Source organism: Lissotriton helveticus, chromosome 5_1, assembly GCF_964261635.1.
Source record: "Lissotriton helveticus chromosome 5_1, aLisHel1.1, whole genome shotgun sequence".
In the NCBI taxonomy this organism is placed as follows: Eukaryota; Metazoa; Chordata; class Amphibia; order Caudata; family Salamandridae; genus Lissotriton; species Lissotriton helveticus.
In genome coordinates this window covers 786,955,843-786,977,114 of record NC_136065.1, presented here as the reverse complement: position 1 = coordinate 786,977,114, position 21,272 = coordinate 786,955,843, and positions in this window count along the sequence as shown.

Genomic DNA, 21,272 nt, shown 5'->3' with positions numbered 1-21,272 from the left:
ACCTGGGACCAGGGTTCAATTCCCGATGCGGCAGAGTCTTGAGCTCAAAAATGTCCACGGACTCGATAATTCTCGCCTCGGCGCCTACTTGAATCAGGGGTTCACACTCTGCAACTCTGGGCAATAGCTTGCTTAATCTCCACAACGGCCCCACCGCGATGGGATGCCTGGCTTTCACCTTGGGGCTGCCCAGTAGGGGTTATCTCGCAAGGAAAAGCCAGGACGGGTTCCCAAAGCAAGCACCTTAAGACCTTACGGTGAAGGGCGCTATATAAGAACGTATGATTTATGATACCGATATCAAGACTCGGCACCATATGTGAGACTTCTTAGTGGCAGAGCGGGACTGCATGATGTAGAAGGTATTCTGTCCACAGAAAAGTGAGCAGTGAGGCCTGGGTGCGCATCGGAGGGAGTCGATGGGGTGCAGCAGACTGGATACAAAAAAGCGACACAGCGATTTTAACGAACGCAGTCCTATATAGTGTATCAAATTACATGTATATATATTTTTTTTCCAATAGCAGGAACGTTTTTATAATCGCTGAAAACATCCGGAATATAAACTATACAAATAGTTCTTTTAAATATGAGAGGGAATGTGAGTGAAAGGGCGATGTTATTCAACTTCACATTAAGATAGTAATTATTACCAACCATAACATGTTTCTTTTATTATCATTTAGATGTAGAGCTTTAGGGTGCATTATGTTCCAGCACGTGGTAACAAACACACTGGTGACAGAAAGTTGAGCTGTGAATATTCTTTGCAGTCACTCTCTCACTTCCTCTCTCCTTTGATAAAAAAATTACACACAATGTTAACTTCCTTTTTATCTTACAGGTTGTGTTTCATAAATTGTCGTCCCCTCCCAACACCTCTAAAACTCAACGTACGAGGATTCTGCGATGATGCGTGGCCATCGTAACAACTTCTGAGAAAGCTGCTTCGACACGTAGTGCACCCTCTTTGAATCAGGCCAATGGCACAAGGTGAGCAAAAAAGCTTGTTTCTGAAACAACCACAAGTCATCAGTAAAAGGAGAAAGTGGGTAGTATGCAGCAGCTTCACTGTGTAGGAATGTACAATTACCTCCAAGCAGTGAGAATAGATAGGTTACAACAGTCTGAGGGACAGATTTACAAGCCCTTTGCACCACTTTTGTGTCACTTTTAACATGGGAAAAGTGGTGGAAGGAGCTTCTAAATCTGCCTCTGACTTCTCAAGAAAAGCACTCACGTCCGGACTCTGCATGTCAATGGGGTGCAACAGCCTAGATACCCAATATCCTTACAGTGGAACTTGTTGTAATATAGTATCCTGGTTGTACCACAAAAAAAATTAAAAATGTACGTGTGCATTTGAATGTACTATGCTATTAATAACTCTATACACTATCTTTCAGATCACTAAACTGGAGGGTGCACTATGAAGCAGCACGTCCTTGGACACACAACTGAGGCAAAAGGTGAGCTACGAGTATTTTCTCCAGTATTAACTGCTCCATCTATAACTTTCTCTCTCTCACACTTTTAATGTCGTTTTTTCTCTCTTTCTCTCGCTCACTTTCTCTCACATCGTTTCTCTCTCTTTTACAGTTATGGGCGCTGCTGTAAACTCTGACGTGTAGAACCAAAGCTGAGTTCAAGTTGTGAACTCTGTTGATCACAGTGTTACACAAGGTAAGCAGAGCGGCCAACATATACAATCACTCCAATTAAACACATTAGAATTAAAAGACCTTACTTACAAGCCCCTTTCCCCACTTTTGCGTCACTTTCAACATGAGAAAAGTAATACAAAAGTGGCGCAACAGTCTTGTAAATAAGCCCTAAAGAATATTGTCCTGCATAATGACTTAATCTCTCACCTAATCCTGTCTCATTTCTGAATCATTTTGAAAACCTGTTGATCTGTAATGTAAATCTGACGCAGTAGGCACTTCCATACAGACACCGCTTGAACGCGGGCCTATAAGACAAGTGAAATGTATCAGGCACACTGCACATGTAAAAATTAAGGAAATATTGTTGTGTTACCTTGACTTGTAATGCTTGACCTCATTTAGTCACATCGATCTAATTTAAAACAATAATTTTCTTTTTTGTGTTGCAGATTACCTACCGTACTTTTATTGGAGTCCATATCACATTTTGTTTATTATATTGTTTTATTAAAGTTATGTTTCTAGTTATTTATTGTATTGTTATCTTTAAGTTACGTGTCCAGTTATTTCTTGTTGTTTTAATAAAAGTTAATTTTAAAAAAGTATATACATATTTTTTTGGGGGGGTAGCGGTCCCCAATAGGAATTATATTTATAATTTGAAGTATAATTCTAAGGCTAACTCTTTGCCAGCTTTTTACCAGAGTCTATAGCTACGACTAACGGTTCCTATGGAAAAGTTTTAAAACTCCAGCACAGTAACTTTTTCCATTAGCAACATAGTGTGGTGAACTTCTAACCTCTGAGTTCACGTAAGTGTTACATGAACTATTACTATGGTAAATGGCAGAAAGCCGTTTGGTGGTAGGGTTGAAAAGTACTGGCTGTACAAAAACCATTATATTAACCCTAGATCCTCTACAAGACGAAAAGGAAAGCAAAGTAAAACAAAACACTGTGTAACAGATAGATTTACAACCCCCTTGCACCACTTTTGCATCCAAGACCCCCCTACACAATTAGAAGTGTGTGGGCCTCAACGACGCCCCTCAGCCCCGGGAACCACCACCTCAGGGAATTTGTGTATTGTGGGAGGCACGCTGCATGGCCCTCCGCCTGGTACCCTCCAGGGCCCTGGAGACCGTCACGCCTGAGGGCCGACTGCGGCTCCTACAGGGTCCCGGGGTACCTATTCCTGGGACACTGCTGTTTGCTTTGACAGGGCGGGACTCTCACGGCTCCCACTCTCCCATAGCATACTTAGTTTGCATTTTGAAAGACAGAGCAGTGAAATCTGTTCTCACTTTCAAAATCCAAAGCAGATTGCTTTTCCACGTGCAAGTTAACATATCCCCTTGCAGAAAAGCAATACCGGCTCCCGAATAATGCTGGAAGCTGGCAGGACCATGGGGGCATAGTGGCTCCCCTCACGGTCCCCAACATTTTTTTAAGACCCAGGGGATACGATCCCCGGGAATATTAGAGAGTACTGATAGGGGCTATTTTTTTACGTAAAAAGTAAAAGCTGAGCACCCAGCGCAGCGCTCAGTGCGGCCCCCTAGTGTCCACGCCCTGGATGCACGACTCATATTCTGTAGGATGCGCGACTCCAGCACTTTTGATGCACAACCTCTACGGGGTAGGGAGCCGGCATTACTTTTCCACATCTTTAGCTACTAACATGCAGCTCCCCATGTGGAAAAGCAATCTGATTCAGATTTTGAAAGAGAAAACATATTTCCTTGCAATGAGATTTCGGGATGGGCACCCCGGGACACTGGAAAAGCCGACCCTCCCACAATACATTAAGCGCCGGGGATTGTTGTTCCCCGGTGCTTTAGAGAACTTACAGCCCCCATCCTCAGCCATGATTTTTTTTGTAGCCTAGGGGGGTAACGGGGTCCTCGAGTGCTCCAGGAGGGGAGCCACATTGTCCCCCCTCGCACAATACATACGAGGGGTGATGATCCCTGCAGCTTTGAGGAACTTTGACCCCTCCTCCCACCTTTTTTCTTTTTAGCCCCAGGGCCCCTCTGAGTCCCACATAAAAAGTAATAATTTTGCCCCGATATTTTACCCCCCGGAGACGAATTATTAAAAAAAACTCTGTTTTATTTTATTTATTTTACGGCGCAGTCCACACACCCTACACTCACTTACCGTTTTTTTTTTTTTTTAAATGTGAGCGGTGAGGGTCCTTCTGGGACCCCCTAAGCAGGTCAGGAGGATAACATTATTTCTACCCTGCTCCTTTTTCCGTTTTGAACACATATTCCACTGACTTCCTCAGCCTCGCTTTTACCAGGGCACAAAATGGCTGCCAACCTCTCCTGGTTTCGAATGTTTACAACCGCTCGACAGCCAATTAGCATTGAGCGCGTGATCGGGACGGTGCGCTTATGGTACGATGCCAATCCTCGCACAATCCACAGATCCACCACGCCCATAGATATATAAATGACTTTAACCGTAATTTTCTCAGGAACTACCGAACAGATTGACACCATATAAGCAAAAGGCACAACTGAGGACTACCTCTCTGCCACATTTGGTGTAATTCCATTCAGCCGTTTGGGCTATAGCCGTGGCTAAAGGTGTTATGGGAAATTGCATGGGGAAAACACGTTTTGGGACCCCCTTTTTTCTTGGCCCTCATTTTACCAATCACCCACAAACTTTCAGGGAAGTAGCCGAATTGAGCTGGCCAAAAGTTTTGAAAATTTCGAGAAGATTCATCAATCGGCGCCAAAGTTATTGGCAACAGAATGTTGTGGATTTCCTATGGATAATAGGTCCTAACTATAACTACCTACTGGCGACCCGCAGGCGTGATCAAGCCTGCGGGTCAGGTGAAACGCGTCCGAAGGGCTGACTTAAATACACTATTGGCCAGCACATGGTGTCGTCAAAGCGTGGTGTTTGCTGCGTGTTCGAGTGTTAATATTGAGGACCTGCCTACAGAGGTCTTTTTCCCACGACGACACACCCGCTGATAAGGCAGGCGACGGCGTATCCCGTGGTGAGGAGTTGGGAATATATATATTTTCTATCAAAATCTTTAAGCATAGGATTAGCACAGTGCCATCTATGATGAGATAGAAAGGGACAAAGAATGTTGCCATTTTTACAGCAAAGTGTTTAAGCGTAGGACTAGCACAGTGCTATCCATGCCGAGCTGATAAATGACTAAAGCATTTTGCCACTCCAGGCACAGTATTTCAGCTATGGATTGGTGACGTGTGTTTCACTTTCATTTGAGCTCTTCAGAGAGGTATAGCTTTGTCCTGACACAAGCGAGCACCCAGTATAAGTCAAAACAATAGATACCCTTTCAGGCATAGATTGATGCATAAATTATGTAAAAAAGAAGCAGAGAACTCTGGGTAGTTCGCAAGTTTAGGTGGAAAGCAGCTTCTGTATAGAGCACTCTCAAAATCAGCGACACTCTAAATTTGCTCACCTCAATTGTTTGCTTTTCAATCAAAGTATTTGAGCATAGGATTAGCACAGTGCCATCCATGCCGAGATATTTTGCTATTTCTACAGAAAAGTCTTTTAGTATAGTATTACCTCAGTGCTATCCATGCCGATCTGTTAAATGACCAAGGTCTTTGACCACTGCAAGCACAGTAGTACAGCTTTGGATTGGTAAAATACTATCCAACCCACCCTGAAATGAATAAAAGCAACCCCTGACACGTGTTTCGCTTTCGTTAGCGCTCTTCAGAGAGGTATAGCTTTGTCCAGACACAAGGGAGCACCCAGTAGATAACTCTGGGTAGGTCTCGAGTTTAGGTGGAAAGCAGCTCCTGTATAGAGCACTCTTAACACATATATATAACCTACTGCCGGTTATAGTTAGGACCTTGTTTCTATTCAAAAAGCATTTTTTCTTTTGACAAAGATCACTTTAGTTGCTGTATTGAAAATTTTGGGTGATCATCAAGCGAGGGCCAAGAAGAAACAGGGGGGGTCTCAGAACACTTTTTCTCCATGCTAATTTCCCTTTGGAAACTGTTGATGCAGCTCCAGCCCAAACTGCTGAACGAAGTACACCAAATTTGACAGAAAGTTGCTCTTGGTTCAGAGTGCACTATTTTTGTTCAATGGTGTAAATATGTTCAGTAGTTCCTGAGAAATGTCAAGGCTTCTCAAATATGCAAATCGGAATGCAGAGGATCCACAAACCCTCCCGATCTCGAGCCTGCAATCTGATTGGCTGGCAACACTTCAAACAAGGAAGGACTGGCAGCCATCTTTTGACTCAGTTAACCAGAGTCACAAGAAAAAATGTCAATAGACTTAAAAAATTAAGAAAAGGGGCCAGCTCAAGGCATCCCAAAGGACCCCCAGGGCCAAAAAAGCATTTTTTCAAAAACGAATGTGGCAGGATTCTTGTTGGATCCATAAATACAGCTGAAAAGTTTTTTTTTTAAATGAAGCACAGGCTCCCTTTCTTTCTCATTTTTCTTTTTTTTAATATGGGTCAGGCCCGGTGAATAGGGTCCCCAGGCCCAAGACGAGCAAGGGAAGGGGGCCACACAGCCCCCTTCCTAAAAAGGAAGAACCAGGCAACTCGCTAGAGGCCTTGCCCCTTCTCTGTAATTTTCTGCAAATGCGCCTACTGGCATGCTCTAGGTTATGGGATGAAGACCCCTTCAATGCTAAGGGTCCTAAGGGGCCAACTAGCCCTCCTATTACCTCCAGTAAGTCACACACAGTGAGATTGCTAAGAGGTCTTAGGAGGCCATGCCCTTTTCTCCCCCACTCTGCAAATGCGTCTCCTGGCGAACTACTGATTGGGGAATAAAGTCCACTTTACTCCTGAGGAAGCTTGGTGGCCAAAAATCCCTCCTGGTACCTCTTTTAAGTCCTACACAATGGAATTCCTGAGCGCTGGTTGGAGGCCCAGACCCATTTCTCCACCACAAAAGTGACTGCTAGTTAAAAAACAACCCATAGATATTCACTGAAAAAACAACAGGTTTCAGGGACATTATAGTTAGAAATTAACATTTAGAACACCATAGAAATTCACTGAAAAAAACACTGGTTTCAGGGACGATATAGTTAGAAATTAGCATTTAAAAAAATCTTAGAAATTCACAAGAAAAAACAAAGGTTACTTAAGCTAAACTAAATTAAACCAAAGGTTACAGGGACGTTATAGTTAGGCTGATATTTCACTTGTACAAAACCAGAGAAATTTAGCTGAGCTAACTATAACTCACTCCCCCGCAATGCACTACTTATGACCTTACATATGACATGACTCATGACATGGTCATTGACATCACTGATGACATTTCAAATTACATTGTCCTCCTGTCTCAGATATGTTTGGTGTAATGCCATGCAAGCTCTCTTCCCTCCTCAGATAAATTGCCAAATAAGGTGTTGCAATTGTGCTACCATCTCCGGAGGGGCCCGCAGTGGCAGAGTCTGCATCACATACAGGATACGTGGAAATAGAGCCATTTTAATAACAGCTAGCCTGGTCAATCGCAAAACATTGGGTACTTCCTTCAAGTCAGGAGCTTCTCTCAAATCTCAGATAAGAGTGTTGAATAGTTCACCTGGGCCATCTTTTTCGACTGTCATAAACATCCGCAACCCCAGGTACGGACACCCTCCAAAGCCCACATAAATGAGAACTGAGCTACCAGTTGGCTTTGGTCAACTTTATGGATAGTTAGGCTGAGTGCTGAAGTTTTCTGGATGTTAATTTTAAAGCCAGAGGCTTGGTTAAAGTCTTCTATTTCTCTTAGGAGGGGAGTTAAGGAGGCGAATGGCCGCATGAGGAAGAACACCATAACGTCCGCATAAAGCGAGACTTTATGTTCCCTGTCTCTCATCTGATTCCCCATGATAGTGGGATGTTGGCAGACTCTTTTGGCAAAAGGCTCCATGTAAAGAGCAAATAGCAGGGGTGATAACGGTAACGGACACACCTTGTGGGTGCCCCTCATGATCCGGAAGGGCTGAGAGGCAACCCTATTCACCCTGATGCATGCTTCAGGACTACAGTATATACAGTTCACCCACCTCAAGAATCGTTTGCTAATGCCAAATTCAGACAGCACCTGTTTCAGGTATAGCCAGTGGACCCTAATAAAAGCCTTCTCAGCATCCACCGACAGGAGCGGAGTGGGCTGTTGGGTGCATTGATTTTTATCCTGGAGATGGCACTTTTGTGGTGTCCCATCACTGCAGCTGCACTCCGGGATAAAGCTGGAATGGTCCTGGTCCACAAGGCCTTGCATACAGAGGGCCAGACGAGCTGCAAGAATGCTAGTGAACATTTTCAAATCAATGTTTAGTAGGGATATGGGGCGGTATGAAGTGCAATCTAATGGGTCCTTACACGACTTAGGTATCACAACCAACTCTGCCATAGACATGGTAGGGGTCAAAGCCCCGGTAGCTCTAAATGAATAACAAATGGGTGAGAAACGGGGTGAGGTTGGAGGCAAAAGCTTTATCAAAATCAGGCAAAAAAAACATCTTCCCCTGGTACTTTCCCTGAAGTGAGTCCCTGCATAGCCCGTAAGACATTGTCCGGGTGGATATCCACATCTAGTTTAGCTGCTTCTGAGGTCGGGAGAGAATCCACTGATGCCTGGCTCACATATATGCCTTGACTGCCGCTGGGTCTAAGCGATCTGTTGAGTGGAAGGCAGTGTAAAATGACTCAAATTTGGGTGACGGAGCTTGCCTGACTCTAAGATGGCCACAAGTTAGAGCAGCTCCCCCAATCACCTTCAATAATCTGGCAAAATCCTCACATTAAACTCGAGAATACTTCTGCCACAAGGAGTAGTTCACTTTCTGGCATTGAGCGCCACTATATGCACCCAGCGACATCAGAAATGGTGCAGTCAAATTAAAGTTATCAGCAGTGGCGCACTTTGGCCACAGAGACGTATGTGGCCTGCTGACTGTGCGGATGGCCTGCGTGCTCTCATTTCTGACAGTGAGCGCTACTCAATGCACCCAGCGACAGCAGAAATGGTGCAATCACAAATTGGAGTCATCAGCAGTGGCGCACTTCGGCCACAGAGAAGTGCGGGGCCCGCTGACTGCGTAGACGGCCCACGCACCCTCTTCTACGACGGAAACTCTGGGTGAGTGAGCCCACACTGCGGGCCCGCCAGTCTCAAAAGAAATATTTGTGAAGGGGCTGTCGCGACAAAAACAAATGTGGACGGCATTCCTGGTGCCACGGGCAGGCCGTAAGAACTGTTCACTGAAACCGGGAGCCCCCGTGGTAACCCCCGCTGGTGCTGTAAGCTCCTCTACCAGGCACACAGTAACTGAACACCGGCGAGCGGTCATGATGCTGCAGGGCCCAAGAACACCTCAGGATGGACATCTCAATTGTGCTGAGCCAATAAGGGCACCAGGAGCTTAAGGAAGAACACGCTGTGGCAGCATAGCAGCACCACTTGCATTTAGACTTGGGCTGGTGAGGGACCCCACCAGATAGAGTGTAGCATCTGGACTCACTGTCAGTATTCCCAGAGTGATAAAGGATCTGTAGCCAGATACAGCTTGCACACAGGAGGGCCCAGAGACTATGCCCCAAAAGGTACAGTTGTGTGGGGATGGATCAGTCTGGTACTGGATTGAAGGCAGAGACCCCTTCGAATTTGGAGGAAAAATCGTGGTACCGGAGGCCCAGAGAGACACCGAAGTTACCACCACCCCCGCTGAAAGCCAAGAGCAATGGCCTGGGGGAGTCACTGTGGGCGTGAAGGGGGTGACCCTGAAGCCTTGCATCACTCTGATTGATTGACAGTACCAGGCACCCAGACAGCGCTGAACAGTGTTGGTGAGGTACCTAGACAGGTACACCCACATCGCACAAATCCCTGCATTATGGGCAAAACAGGCAAGTGATAGCCCAAACTACATTTTGACATATGCAAAACCCCTAGGTTGAAGGATTCCATGCCCACGGACCAAGATTCAACCCCGGACGATCTCACGCAGGAGCTGACATAGATATGAAGCTGGCGTTCCGCACTATACAACAAAGCCTCTCAAAGATTGATAGTACAATCAATGCATTATTGTACCGCATGGATAGGATGTCAGAAAATCTAGAAAAGCATGGCGACAGACACGACTCAGCGGAACAACGCATATCTGACATGGAAGACGTTTTCCGAGCAGACACAGAGACTGACAAAGAAAGAGACAAGATTTTGCAGGCGCAGCAGGAAAAGGTCGAAGATCTCAAAGGGAGGTGCAGGCGGAACAACATCAGCATTTTGTGAGTTGCTGAATCGTCCAATATCGACAACATGGAGCAGTATATAGAGAAGCTACTAGTCACCCTACTGGGCCGGAACACCTTCTCTGAAATACTCATAGTAGAATGAGCGCATCGCTCCCTGGCGCCCAGACCGGTACCTGGAGCTGCCCCCTGGCCTATAATACCAAGGCTATTGAATATAGGGATCTAGATGCGACTTTGCGAAAAGCCTGAGAGTTGGAGACCTATTCCCCGACTGCACTATGCAAGTCCAAGAAGCGCAACGGCTCCTCATCCCAGTGAAAAAGAAACTTCAGGACATGGATCTTGAATACAGCATGCTGCATCCTGCCAAGTTACAGATCAAACTGAATGGCAAAATGCATTTCTTCACAGATCCTAAAGCTGTGCTATGCTTCATCAAAGACAAAGAGCAGTGTCAGAAATGGCAGGGTTCATTAATTGATTCCCGGTCATGCATGGAGGGTTCCCCAGTGGATCGTGAAGAACAAGAGTTGAAAGAGCGACTGTTTGCATAGAATGGAGGTGGACATTAAGCAGATCAAAAGAGACAATGAGGGTAACAAGTGTGTTGTGTAATGTTGGGAGGGGAGACACTTACCAAATATGTTGAAGCTCAAATGCACAAGTGGGGGAAGGCCTATAAAGCACTTTAGAGTGCAATGGATGGCTGATTAGCATAGGTGCAGGCTCCTCAGGTGCGTAGAGCATAGCAGAAAGCCCATCGAAGTGTAATTTTATTAATATTGTATGCGATTATAAGTGTAATTTGGATAGTGCAGGGCGACAGTAATGATGGCAATGTCTGCCCCCAACTATATCACACAATTATTATATCTTTCTACGAGTGTTATGTTTGGACCTAGGGGCAAGGGAGAGGCTAGGGAGTTCATATAGCCATGACTGTTGTGAATTTTTGTGACTTGGAAGGGAATGTTAGTTTTACAAGAAAGGACACATGCATGGACGTAGACTTGCAACAGTTTCATACAGTACACACCACGGGCAATGGAATCCATTCACCATAGTGGGTATCCATATCTCATGGCCCCTGAGGGAGAGAAAACGCAGAGTCTCCAGCTCATGACTTGGAATGTGCATGGTTTAAATGATAGCAGAAAGGTAAGAAGAGTTTGCGCTTACTTAAAGAGAAACTACGTGGCTATCGCAATTCTGCAAGAGACCCATCTTACTGCAGAGCACAGTGGGGAGGTCCGTTGTAAACTGCAGGGGCTATGCTACTCAGCAGACTATACCTCCCATGCCAGAGGGGTCCTGATTTAGATAGATAAAATAGCAGGGATAGAGATGACGGGCTTGCTCAAAGATCCGCAGGGGAGGTTTGCGGCAGCCCTCTGTAAGCAGGGAGATTTTAAGTTCCTCCTGGTGGGCGTGTACAGCCTGAATTACAATGATCCCCAATTCTATACTTCACTGGCAGCCAAACTAGTGCAATGGAGGGTATCCCACAGGTGTGGGGAGGCTATTTTAATTGCATCTGTGACCAAAATATAGATAGGTCCCAGGGCCCACCTAGGCGTCCAGCATCGGCTGCAGTTGCCTCGCAGGGCATTATGCGCGCAGAGGGCCTCATAGACATCTGGAGACATAGAACCCCCGTGGAGAGAGGTTACACGCATTACTTTTCTGTCTACGACACTCATACCTGAAAAGATTTTTGGTTACTGTCTGGAGGGTTGGGTTCTGGAGTCATGGAATGCGCACACCTTCCACGAACATATTCTGACAACTCACCTGTCCGGCTTGCGTTGCAATACAGGGAGCCACGAATTCCGGCATTTACATGACGTTCCCCACCTTACTCGCTCTTGGGCACAGTGTTCAAAGAGGGGTTAGCAACAGCAAAAGAGGACTTCTTCACTGAAAATAAAGGGTTCAGTACAATCATTTGCCATGGTTTGGGAAACATTAAAGGTGTATTTCAGAGGGGTGTTGATCTCTACACATGCGGGCATGCTACGCTCTATTCAAAACAGATTAGAGACACTAGAACGGGAAATAGCTCATTTGGAACAATACTTGAATGGGATGGAAGCAACCTAAACTGCTGTAGATCTCAAACAGAAACTGGAAGAGTTCCAAGATACCGCCAATGATGAAATTAAGTATATGGGGAAATATGCCACGGCACGCCGCTACAGGGAGCGGGATTGGCCAGGCTCCACTCTAGCAGGCATATTGAGACCCAAAAGGGAATTAGAGAATATGGTTGGCATGATGGACGAGAGTGTGAGTCCATTACGTACCGCAGAGGAAATGACTGCTCGTTTTCGCTCTTACTACCAAAAACTTTACACCTCCCAAATCCCATCAGACAGTGAGGCTCTAGAGGAATATCTGTCAGGGATCTTTCGGATCTCTTTCGGGATCTAACCAGGGAACGGTGAGACAGGCACCTAGCCCCAGACGTGATACTTGGAAGACAAAATGGTTACTCGCTTAAATGGAGCAAATTGGTCCCTGAAAAATTTCTGATAAATTTAGTGAGTAATTGCAAGGAAAGTTTTTTGACTTGCTTAGATGAGCAAGCAAATAGTCTGTCCATAATTACATTTTTTAACTACATTGCATCGTCAATCAAGGATACTTTTGGGTAAAGGCAAAGAACTGGGGGAAAATGAATAGAAGATGGTTTGACTCAGCATGCACAAAGGCACTTTCTAATCATGAAGATGCCTTGCATGGAAATCCCTGTGACGCCTTACTGGTTAGAGAGTTGAGGAAGACTTATAAGGAGGCGCTAAAAATCGGAAACTTGCTATAAAAAGGGAGGCATGGGAATCCCTGTGTGAGGCTTCGCTAACCAGAGATCCATCCGCTTTCTGGAAAGCAGTAAACGCGCCATTTCTGTGTGATGCTACAAAGGCACGCATAGAAATTGAGATTACTGAGGATGAATGGGTTTCCCATTTCTCCAAGTTGTACAGTCCTGTGGAGGGGACAAAAAATCTGGCACTTGATACATCTGCAGAAGAAAGGGCTAAGGTTATAAAACTGGCTGTAACCCTGAAAGAAGTCACAGCGAGCCTCAAAGCAACTAAGGGTGGAAAAGCGGCAGGACACATCTTAGCTGTACCTGAGAGTGTCTCGATTTACATTTGCCATAAGGAATTGGGCCAGCCACACATTGGAGATAAAATTAAAATCCAGCCTATACTACTCTGGCACAGAGTCTGGACAACCAATGAGTGTGTATTAAACCGTGCACTTTTGACGGATGTTTTAAAATTAGAACATGTAAGTAGGATCAAATGGCTTAATTACGTGAAATGTTTCCTTGTTGAAATTGGTTGCCAAAATTATTTTGATGATCCCCTCACAATGTCTAATGTCCCGAGAAAGATATTGAAAAAACAATGCATGGAGTTTCTTGAAGAGAAAAGAGCTAAGGAGGAGGTAAAGAAAAAAACTGTATCCTTGCATCAACTGATACTAACTCAGGACAAACCACTGCCATATTTAACCTTGTATATGTCGAATCATGAAAGATTTGTCCTGACTCGTTTTAGGTTAAACATTCTTTTTAGACTTTTGAGTTTCCCTGTTATGAACAATTGGTCTCGTGACTTAGCTGCCTGCCCATGCGATGACTCATCGTCCCAATCGGATATCCATATTTGATTTTTTTGTAAATTTTATATGTTGCCTCGCAGAAACCTGATTGTCCCACTCTTAAAGGAAATGAACTTCAACCGATGTCGCCCAGCTATCTTAGAAATGCAGAGATTGGACACTGTTGTAACTGTTGCAATTGTTTCTGAATTTCTTTAAAAGGTTTTTAAATTAAGAAAATCTATTTGTATGGACGAACTTTAATAGCCTGCTAAGAGTAAAACTGTCTTTTTTATGATGTATCACGTAAGAGATCCTATTGTAATAATTTTTATGTTGTGTACTTTTATGGTTGATGTTGATTAACCGAATAAAGAATTATCCGGCAGATGCATCAACGAAAATACCTCCCGGTAAAACACCGAATCGGTAAAACAGGCCGATACCGAACGCAAAACCAGAAAATGCTATGCATCAAACAAAAAATCGGAAAAAAATACAGAACCGCTAAAAGCCCCCGTGGTAAATTACCGAATCGGTAAACAGACAATCGGAATTACCGAACCCCAAAGCTGACTTGGGAAATACAGAATCGCTATTAACGAATCGAAATGGTATGCATGAAAAGTCGCTAAGACCGAAAATCCCTAAAATCGCTATTTAGCATGAGCAAAATAAGGGGAATCACAATCAGGAGGTAAAGTTAACTGAAGGACAGAAAAAAAAAATCTAACCCCATCAGCAGGTGCTGACAATCAGTAACCCTTCATAAATGCCCTGGGAAACCACACATGTCTACCAAAATGGCTGCCCTCTACGTGCTTGCTAGGAGGAGGAGGATCAATGCCCAGGCCCAGCGCAGGAGGATGATACAGGACAGGATCTTCAGGGTGCGCATCACTTTGCTGGGGCAGACTGAGGAACAGGTGTACGACAAGTATAGACTCAACCGTGCCATGATAATGGGCCTAATAGCAGACCTGGAACCATTACTGCAGCACGAGACCCGTCGGACCAACGCCATACCAGCCCATGTGCAGGTCTTATGCTGCCTGCACCTGCTTGCGTCTGGAAGCTTCCAGGGGGTGATAGCTGAGACAGGAGGCGTGTTGCAAAGTGCTTTATCACGCTTCTTCCACCGGTTCCTAGAGGCCATGCTGACATTAATTAATCGCCACATCACCTTCCCCACAACCCCCCAGCAGCTGACCCGCACCAAACGGGAATTCTATCAGGTGGCACAATTCCCCCATGTCATAGGGTGTGTTGACTGCACGCATGTCCCCATCTGTCCTCCATTAGCCACCGAATACATATTCCGCAACCGGAAGTCATATCATTCTATTAATGTGCAGGTGGTGTGCAATGCCAAGTACATCATTACGGACCTTGTAGCCCAATTCCCCGGGAGCACACACAACGCCTACATATTCCGTCACTGTGGCCTCCACAGGCGCCTGATCAACGGTGAATTCAGAGAGGGACACCTACTAGGTACATATAGATGCATCATCGTACTCTCCATCCACTCCATCCCCACATGTATATTTTCATTCATGCTGATTACCATTCTCTCCCCATCCTGCAGGTGACAGCGCATACGCATTGCGTGAATATCTCCTCACTCCCTATCTCAACCCAGCTACACCGCAAGAGCAGCGCTACAACAGGGCACACATCAGCACCAGGAATGTGGTTGAGCGGACATTCGGCATCCTCAAGAGCCGCTTCCGAATACTGCACAAGACTGGAGGTGCCTTGCAGTACGACCCAGTAACCTGCTGCCAGATCATTGCTGTGTGTGCCATCCTGCACAACATCGCCACACGCAGGGGGATACCCATAGAGGTGGACGGAGAGGATGAACTACATGCACAGCAACCCCCCCCAACACCGACAGGCGCATGTGCCCAACACAGCTGAAGGGCAAAGGAGGCGGACATACATCACACGGAATCATTTCTGAGACAGGTAAGAGAGTGACTTGACAACAGGATCAGATTTGCAAGGGTTTAATGGGCATGGACACCTGACTGGTGTAGAAATACGTAACACAAACATGCTGCTGCTGCAGTTAAAGTAAAACTAAAAATGTCCCTTCTCAGAACGGGTGTTGTGTGCAGCACTTTAGTCTGGCCATGGTTACCTCACCAAGGACAGTGTGACTTTGCCACATGTTCACTTCCATTTGCCGCGTACCCCCAGTCTCTTGTCCTGTGACTCCTCGGGTTCTACACGATGGGAGTCAGTGGCAGTTGCATTGCGGCCACTGCGCCTCCTCACGCTGGTCTCCGACAGGGAGACGCTACTGACACTGGAGGCTGCCTCACTCCCCTCTTCCGCTCCCGGACTGCTGACACTGGCTGACCCAGGCTGCAGTTGCTCCACTGCAGTGGTCACCCTCTCAAGGGCCTTTGCCACATCCCCACAATAATGACCTAGGCCCACTTGCAGGGACACGGACCTGCGGGACAGCACAGCCGTGCTGTTGCACAGCTTATTAATGGCCTTGTTAGTTGTATTCACTGCCAGCATGATCTGCCTGTGACGCCGGCGCTCACTCTGTTGGCCTGCGACTACGGCACGTGTCAGTTCTTGCAGGCAAAGCTTGATGTCATTGTTGCCGGCAGATACGGCAGAGGTGTGCTCACGCACAGCGCCAGTCATGTTGCCTAGTTTGTTGCAAAGTTTGGTCATGGAGAGTTTCATGGCACCCATGTGTCTCCCCTGCAGGCGCTGGACACGCAGCATCCGGGTCTCCACAACTCCGTACCCTTCGGACAGATCGACTGGTCTTGCCGCAGCCCGACCCGGGGGCACAACCCTCTGCCTGATGCGCTGTCGTGCTGCAGTTTAGCTGGTTGGAGTGACGACAGCCTGGCGTGGAACATTTGGGTGTGCTGAACAGTGATCCGACTCCATCACGGGCAGGGAGGGCACATCTGCTCTGCGGCTCTGCGGAGTTGCCCGCACTGGTGGTGGTGGTGGTGGTGGTGTCTTGGACCGCGAGGATGGTGGTGGTGGTGGTGGTGTCTTGGACCGCGAGGATGGTGGTGGTGGTGGTGGTGTCTTGGACCGCGAGGATGGTGGAGGTGTTGTCCGCCGTGGTGGTGAAGGGGAGGACATGGCTTCAGCTCCCTGTGAGCACTCCGCATCTGACAACACTGGCCTCTCTGAGATGACGAGGCGGGCACTGTCGTCAGAATCGATGGGGGATGCATCTGTGTGTGAAACAGTGCATAGTTATTATCATGGTATAGTATGTGACAATAGCTGTGGCATCTCACATTAAATTACTTTTTCTGACTGACATTTGGCCCTTGGCTGCTGTATTCATCTCTGGGCTCTGGCATGCACCCATTCATGTATTGACTACAACTCCCATGGTGCAACACAGTGGTGAGGGTATGTGTTTAGGGCAACGCTACATGTGCACTGGGTCTGGCATGGGGGATTGGGCAGGGACTTAGTACACGCTGCATTGTTACGCTGCCATGCTTCTTACCTTGTCCTCCTTCCGCAGCACCAGAGGTGTCCAGACGTGTGACCCCCACAACAGCTTCCGGTTCTATGGTGGACTCCACTAGATCCTCCAGGGCTGTGTTAGGCGTCACATTGGATGTGCCCCCTCCTGTGCCAGCAGCATCCCTGACCCTCTGCGTTATCTTCTCCTTGGCCCTCTTACGCAGGTTGTACCAGCGTTTTTTTAGGTCGTCGATGCTGCGGTGGGTGACTCCGCAGGCATTTACCTTGTCCTTGGTGCGCAGCCACATCTTTCGTTTTTCTGCCTCTGGCACCTTCAGCGACAACTTCCCAAACAGTCGGTCATTGTTGCTGGTCACACACTCTATTAGGATTTCCAGCTCCTCATCAGAAAACTTGCGTTTTCGCTTTCGGGGTGTGTCCTTTCCCTGCTGGGGGGCCTCCTTCTCCATCTTGTCCTGCTTGCCTTGTCCTGCTTGCTACTGGTTCTGTCAGGGTCCTCAGCTCCTGTGCTCTGCCTCCTCCTCTTTGCTACTCCGAACACTGAATGCAGCGTGGCTGTCCTACTTCCTGGTTGTGATGTCATCGGCCTGCTTCCGAGGCGTCGCGTAATTTTCCCATTTTCGGTATTACCGATTTCGCTAATACCGGATTCACTAATACCGATTCGGTATTAGCTACCTCGGTATTTGCTACTCTCGCTGTCGTACAATCGCTATTTAATAGCGATTATTACCGATTCGGTATTTTTTACCGATTAGTTTGATGCATCGCGGTTTGCATGTCCTTAATAGTGATTCGTTATTTTTCGCTATTACCGACATGTATTACCGATTGTTGATGCATATGCCCCTATATATATATATAGGATGCTGTGGCTAGTGACTGAACACAGGGAAATTGATGGCACCACTGACAACAGATGAGATATGAGAGGCGCTGCATGGAATGCCAGCTGGAAAGGCCCCTGGAGTGGATGGTCTCACAGTAGCCTTCTATAAAGAATTTCAAGATCTATTAATCCCCTATCTTAAAATGCTCTATGTAGAGATTGTAGATTCTGGTATCATGCCCCTTTCCCTGCGTGAAGCTGTTATAGTAACTGTGTTAAAACTGGGTAAATCACATAGCAATTGCTCCTCATATAGGCCATTATCCTTACATAATGTTGATGCCAAGGTCTACGCTAAAATCTTGGCCAAATGACTGGGTCTATTACTATCAGGTATTATTCATCCAAAAAAGGCAGGGTTTGTCCCTAGCCGTAACCTGTCTCAAAATCTGGGAACTCTGTTTGGTGTTGTACAGAGATTAGATCCAAAATTCAAAGCAATGGCAGTCTTTCTCAACGTGGAGAAAGCTTTCAACTCTGTTGAGTGGGGCTTTATGTTCGCGGTGTTATGCAAGAAAGGGGTTGGAAACATATTCCTCCATTCAGTGTCAGTCTTATATGCATCACCCACTGCAAGAGTGAGGATCAGGGACATGGTGTCCAAGTCCTTCGAAATCACACCAGGAACACAACAAGGCTGCCCTCCGCTACTGTATGTGATAGTCGCTGAACCACTGGCCTGTGCTATCTGTGAGTATCACACATACAAAAGGCTGAGTTTTCCAGGGTACACGCTGAACATTTATGCTTACCCAGATGACACTTTGCTCTACATTTATAACCCAGAAGTAAACTTATCCTCGATACTGCTAGAGGTGGTTCAGTTTGGTGGTCACTCGGGACTGCAGATAAACTGGGATAAGTCCATCATATTCCCCCTCACGCCCAACACTGCAGAGCCGGCTATGGAGTTTCCGTTGCACTGGACCACAGAAGCAGTCCGATATCAGGGCATTTAATTCCAAACAGACCCGGCATCAGTGATGCTGGAAAACTATGGCGGGCCACACAATGGCTAACGGAAAACGTAGATAAATGGATTAAGCTTCCACTCTCCCTAATGGGAAGAATATCTATTATGAAAATGGTGATTCTACAACAATTTCTCTCATTATTCCAAAACATACCTATTCTCCTACCAAAGAATCTATTTAAAGCATGGCACACACAGCTGATAAGACTCGCCTTGGCCGGTAACCAACAACGCATAAGATGGGATTCACTTACCCTGCCCTGTGAGTTGGGTGGGTTGGGAGCTCCAAACGTAGAAAAGTATGATAAAGCTGTGAATAGTGTATTTGCAAACCACTGGATACATGCCTCTCAGGATACACCCTTTATATACCTGGAGGAGAATGCAGCGGAACCTCTCTCACTACTCCAGATGCTCACACATCCGGCCTCCAGGCAACTGCAAGTCTTTGATTCCCTAGCAGTTACTGTACAAGCCTGGCAAACAATTTTACACATGCAAGCGTAGGCCTTCCTATATGCTCTGGAAGTGCCTCTTCAGTGGTGTTGGTGATTCCCGCTGGGGTCAAGATGTGGGGGCACAGCAGGCACTGCAGACCATAGGCATCACTACAATGGGAGACTTCTTCAAGGTTGGTACATTGGTAACCTGGGAAGCTTTACAGCAGCCGGACAGGCAGCCGGGGGCACAGCATTATTTCAATTCTTTAGAGCCAGACACACTTGGAGAGCCCTTATTGGTGAGGATCTGCTGGAACCACAGGCTATGTGGACACTTACCACCCTTATCAAGGTTAAAGAACCTCTGAAGCTGATCACTAAATTCTACACTAGCCTTCAGGAGACTTGTGGATCCACAGTTCTAAGAGTCAGGCTGGATTGGCAGCAAGACCCCCTAAGTGACAAAGAATGGCAGTAATGCTGCTACTACACCAGGTCGGTTTCTCTTAATGGGAGACACAGACTGATCCATTTTAAGCACTTGCATAGGGCTTACTGCACTCCTGAACACCAGTTTAGGTTTGGCTTAGTGGAGAACTCCCGCTGCCGCAGATATGGTGTGGAGGGCGTGGGATTCTGGCATTTAGCTTGGCAATACCCAGTGATTCATACTTATTGGGGCAAACTCTTCCAGGAATTGGACATCATTAATAGTGCAGACTTGGAGCCAGACCCTAAGATGGCTCTTTTGCGGGTGTGATCTCTCTGTGGACAAGGCAGCATGTCCGTTGCTGGCCATCCGCCTTTCACTAGCTAAGCACAGGGTGGCTTTGCGCTGGATGGGGGGCTCACCACCATGAATCACTGAGTGGCATGTGGATATATTGTACTGCAATATGCAAGCTGATATAAAGAGCGAGTTGATCTCTCACAGGAGCTGCCCCAGGAACAACTTGGGACCATACCAAAGATACCTCTTAAGTAAAGCTGATGGTGCAATCTCGGACCCGCATATTGCTGTCAACGAAGCATTGTCACAGGAGGAGGGTACACAGACACTTGAAGGGCACTTGGGTTCAGACCGGGCCATATCAGCTGGGATATTAAGTAAGACTTGGACCTCGCATGGGGAACAGCAATAAATAAAAATCATGTGAAATGTTATTCCACTTCTGGATGTAATTGTAAAAACTGTGTTCCCTAAATGCCTGATTCATGCTTTTGAGAATCAATCGAATTCAGCATCAATGGCACTATCTGATCGCAGAATCTCACCTCTGGAGCTTTTGATCTCTGTAATGCGGTGCGCAATTGTATGAAAGCGAAGCTGGTGTGCCAAAAGTTTCCCAGCATTGTTTCCACCTTCATAGTAGTGCTGTCTAGTGTGCAAGAGGGCATACTCAGCTCGGTCACAATCCAGGGCCCTCAGTTGCTTTTGCACTGTGTTGAGTTGGTGCCTGGCTTGGACCGAACCCAAACGGAAATGTACCCCTTGCAATTCCCTGATCTGTGAACCCAGGTTGTCTCTTTCATCTCTTCTATTCTTGTTCAGGCCAGCTGCTATAGCTAAAAAACGTCCTCTTATACATGCCATCAGTATGTCCCAGACCAGGGAGGTGGGGGCAGACCATCATTGTAAATTGTTAATTAAGTGTGCATGGCTTCCCGGATTTTTTCAACGTTTGTGTCGTATGTGATCAGTTTGTGGTTTAGTCTACATGTTTTTCTGGTGTGGGGGTCACTGGCTAGCTGTAACACAAGGGAAATCAAGGAGTGGTCTGAGAAAGCAGCTGTCCCTATTGTGAATTCCCACATGTCTCTCATGATTCATGGGGATGTCAAGAAGAGGTTTGTATGCGCATAGGTCTGGTGAGCCAAAGAGAAGAATGTGTACTCCCTAGCAGTGGGATAGCAGTACCTCTAGGCATTCACCATTCCAACATCTCTCAGCCTCTGTTTCATAGAG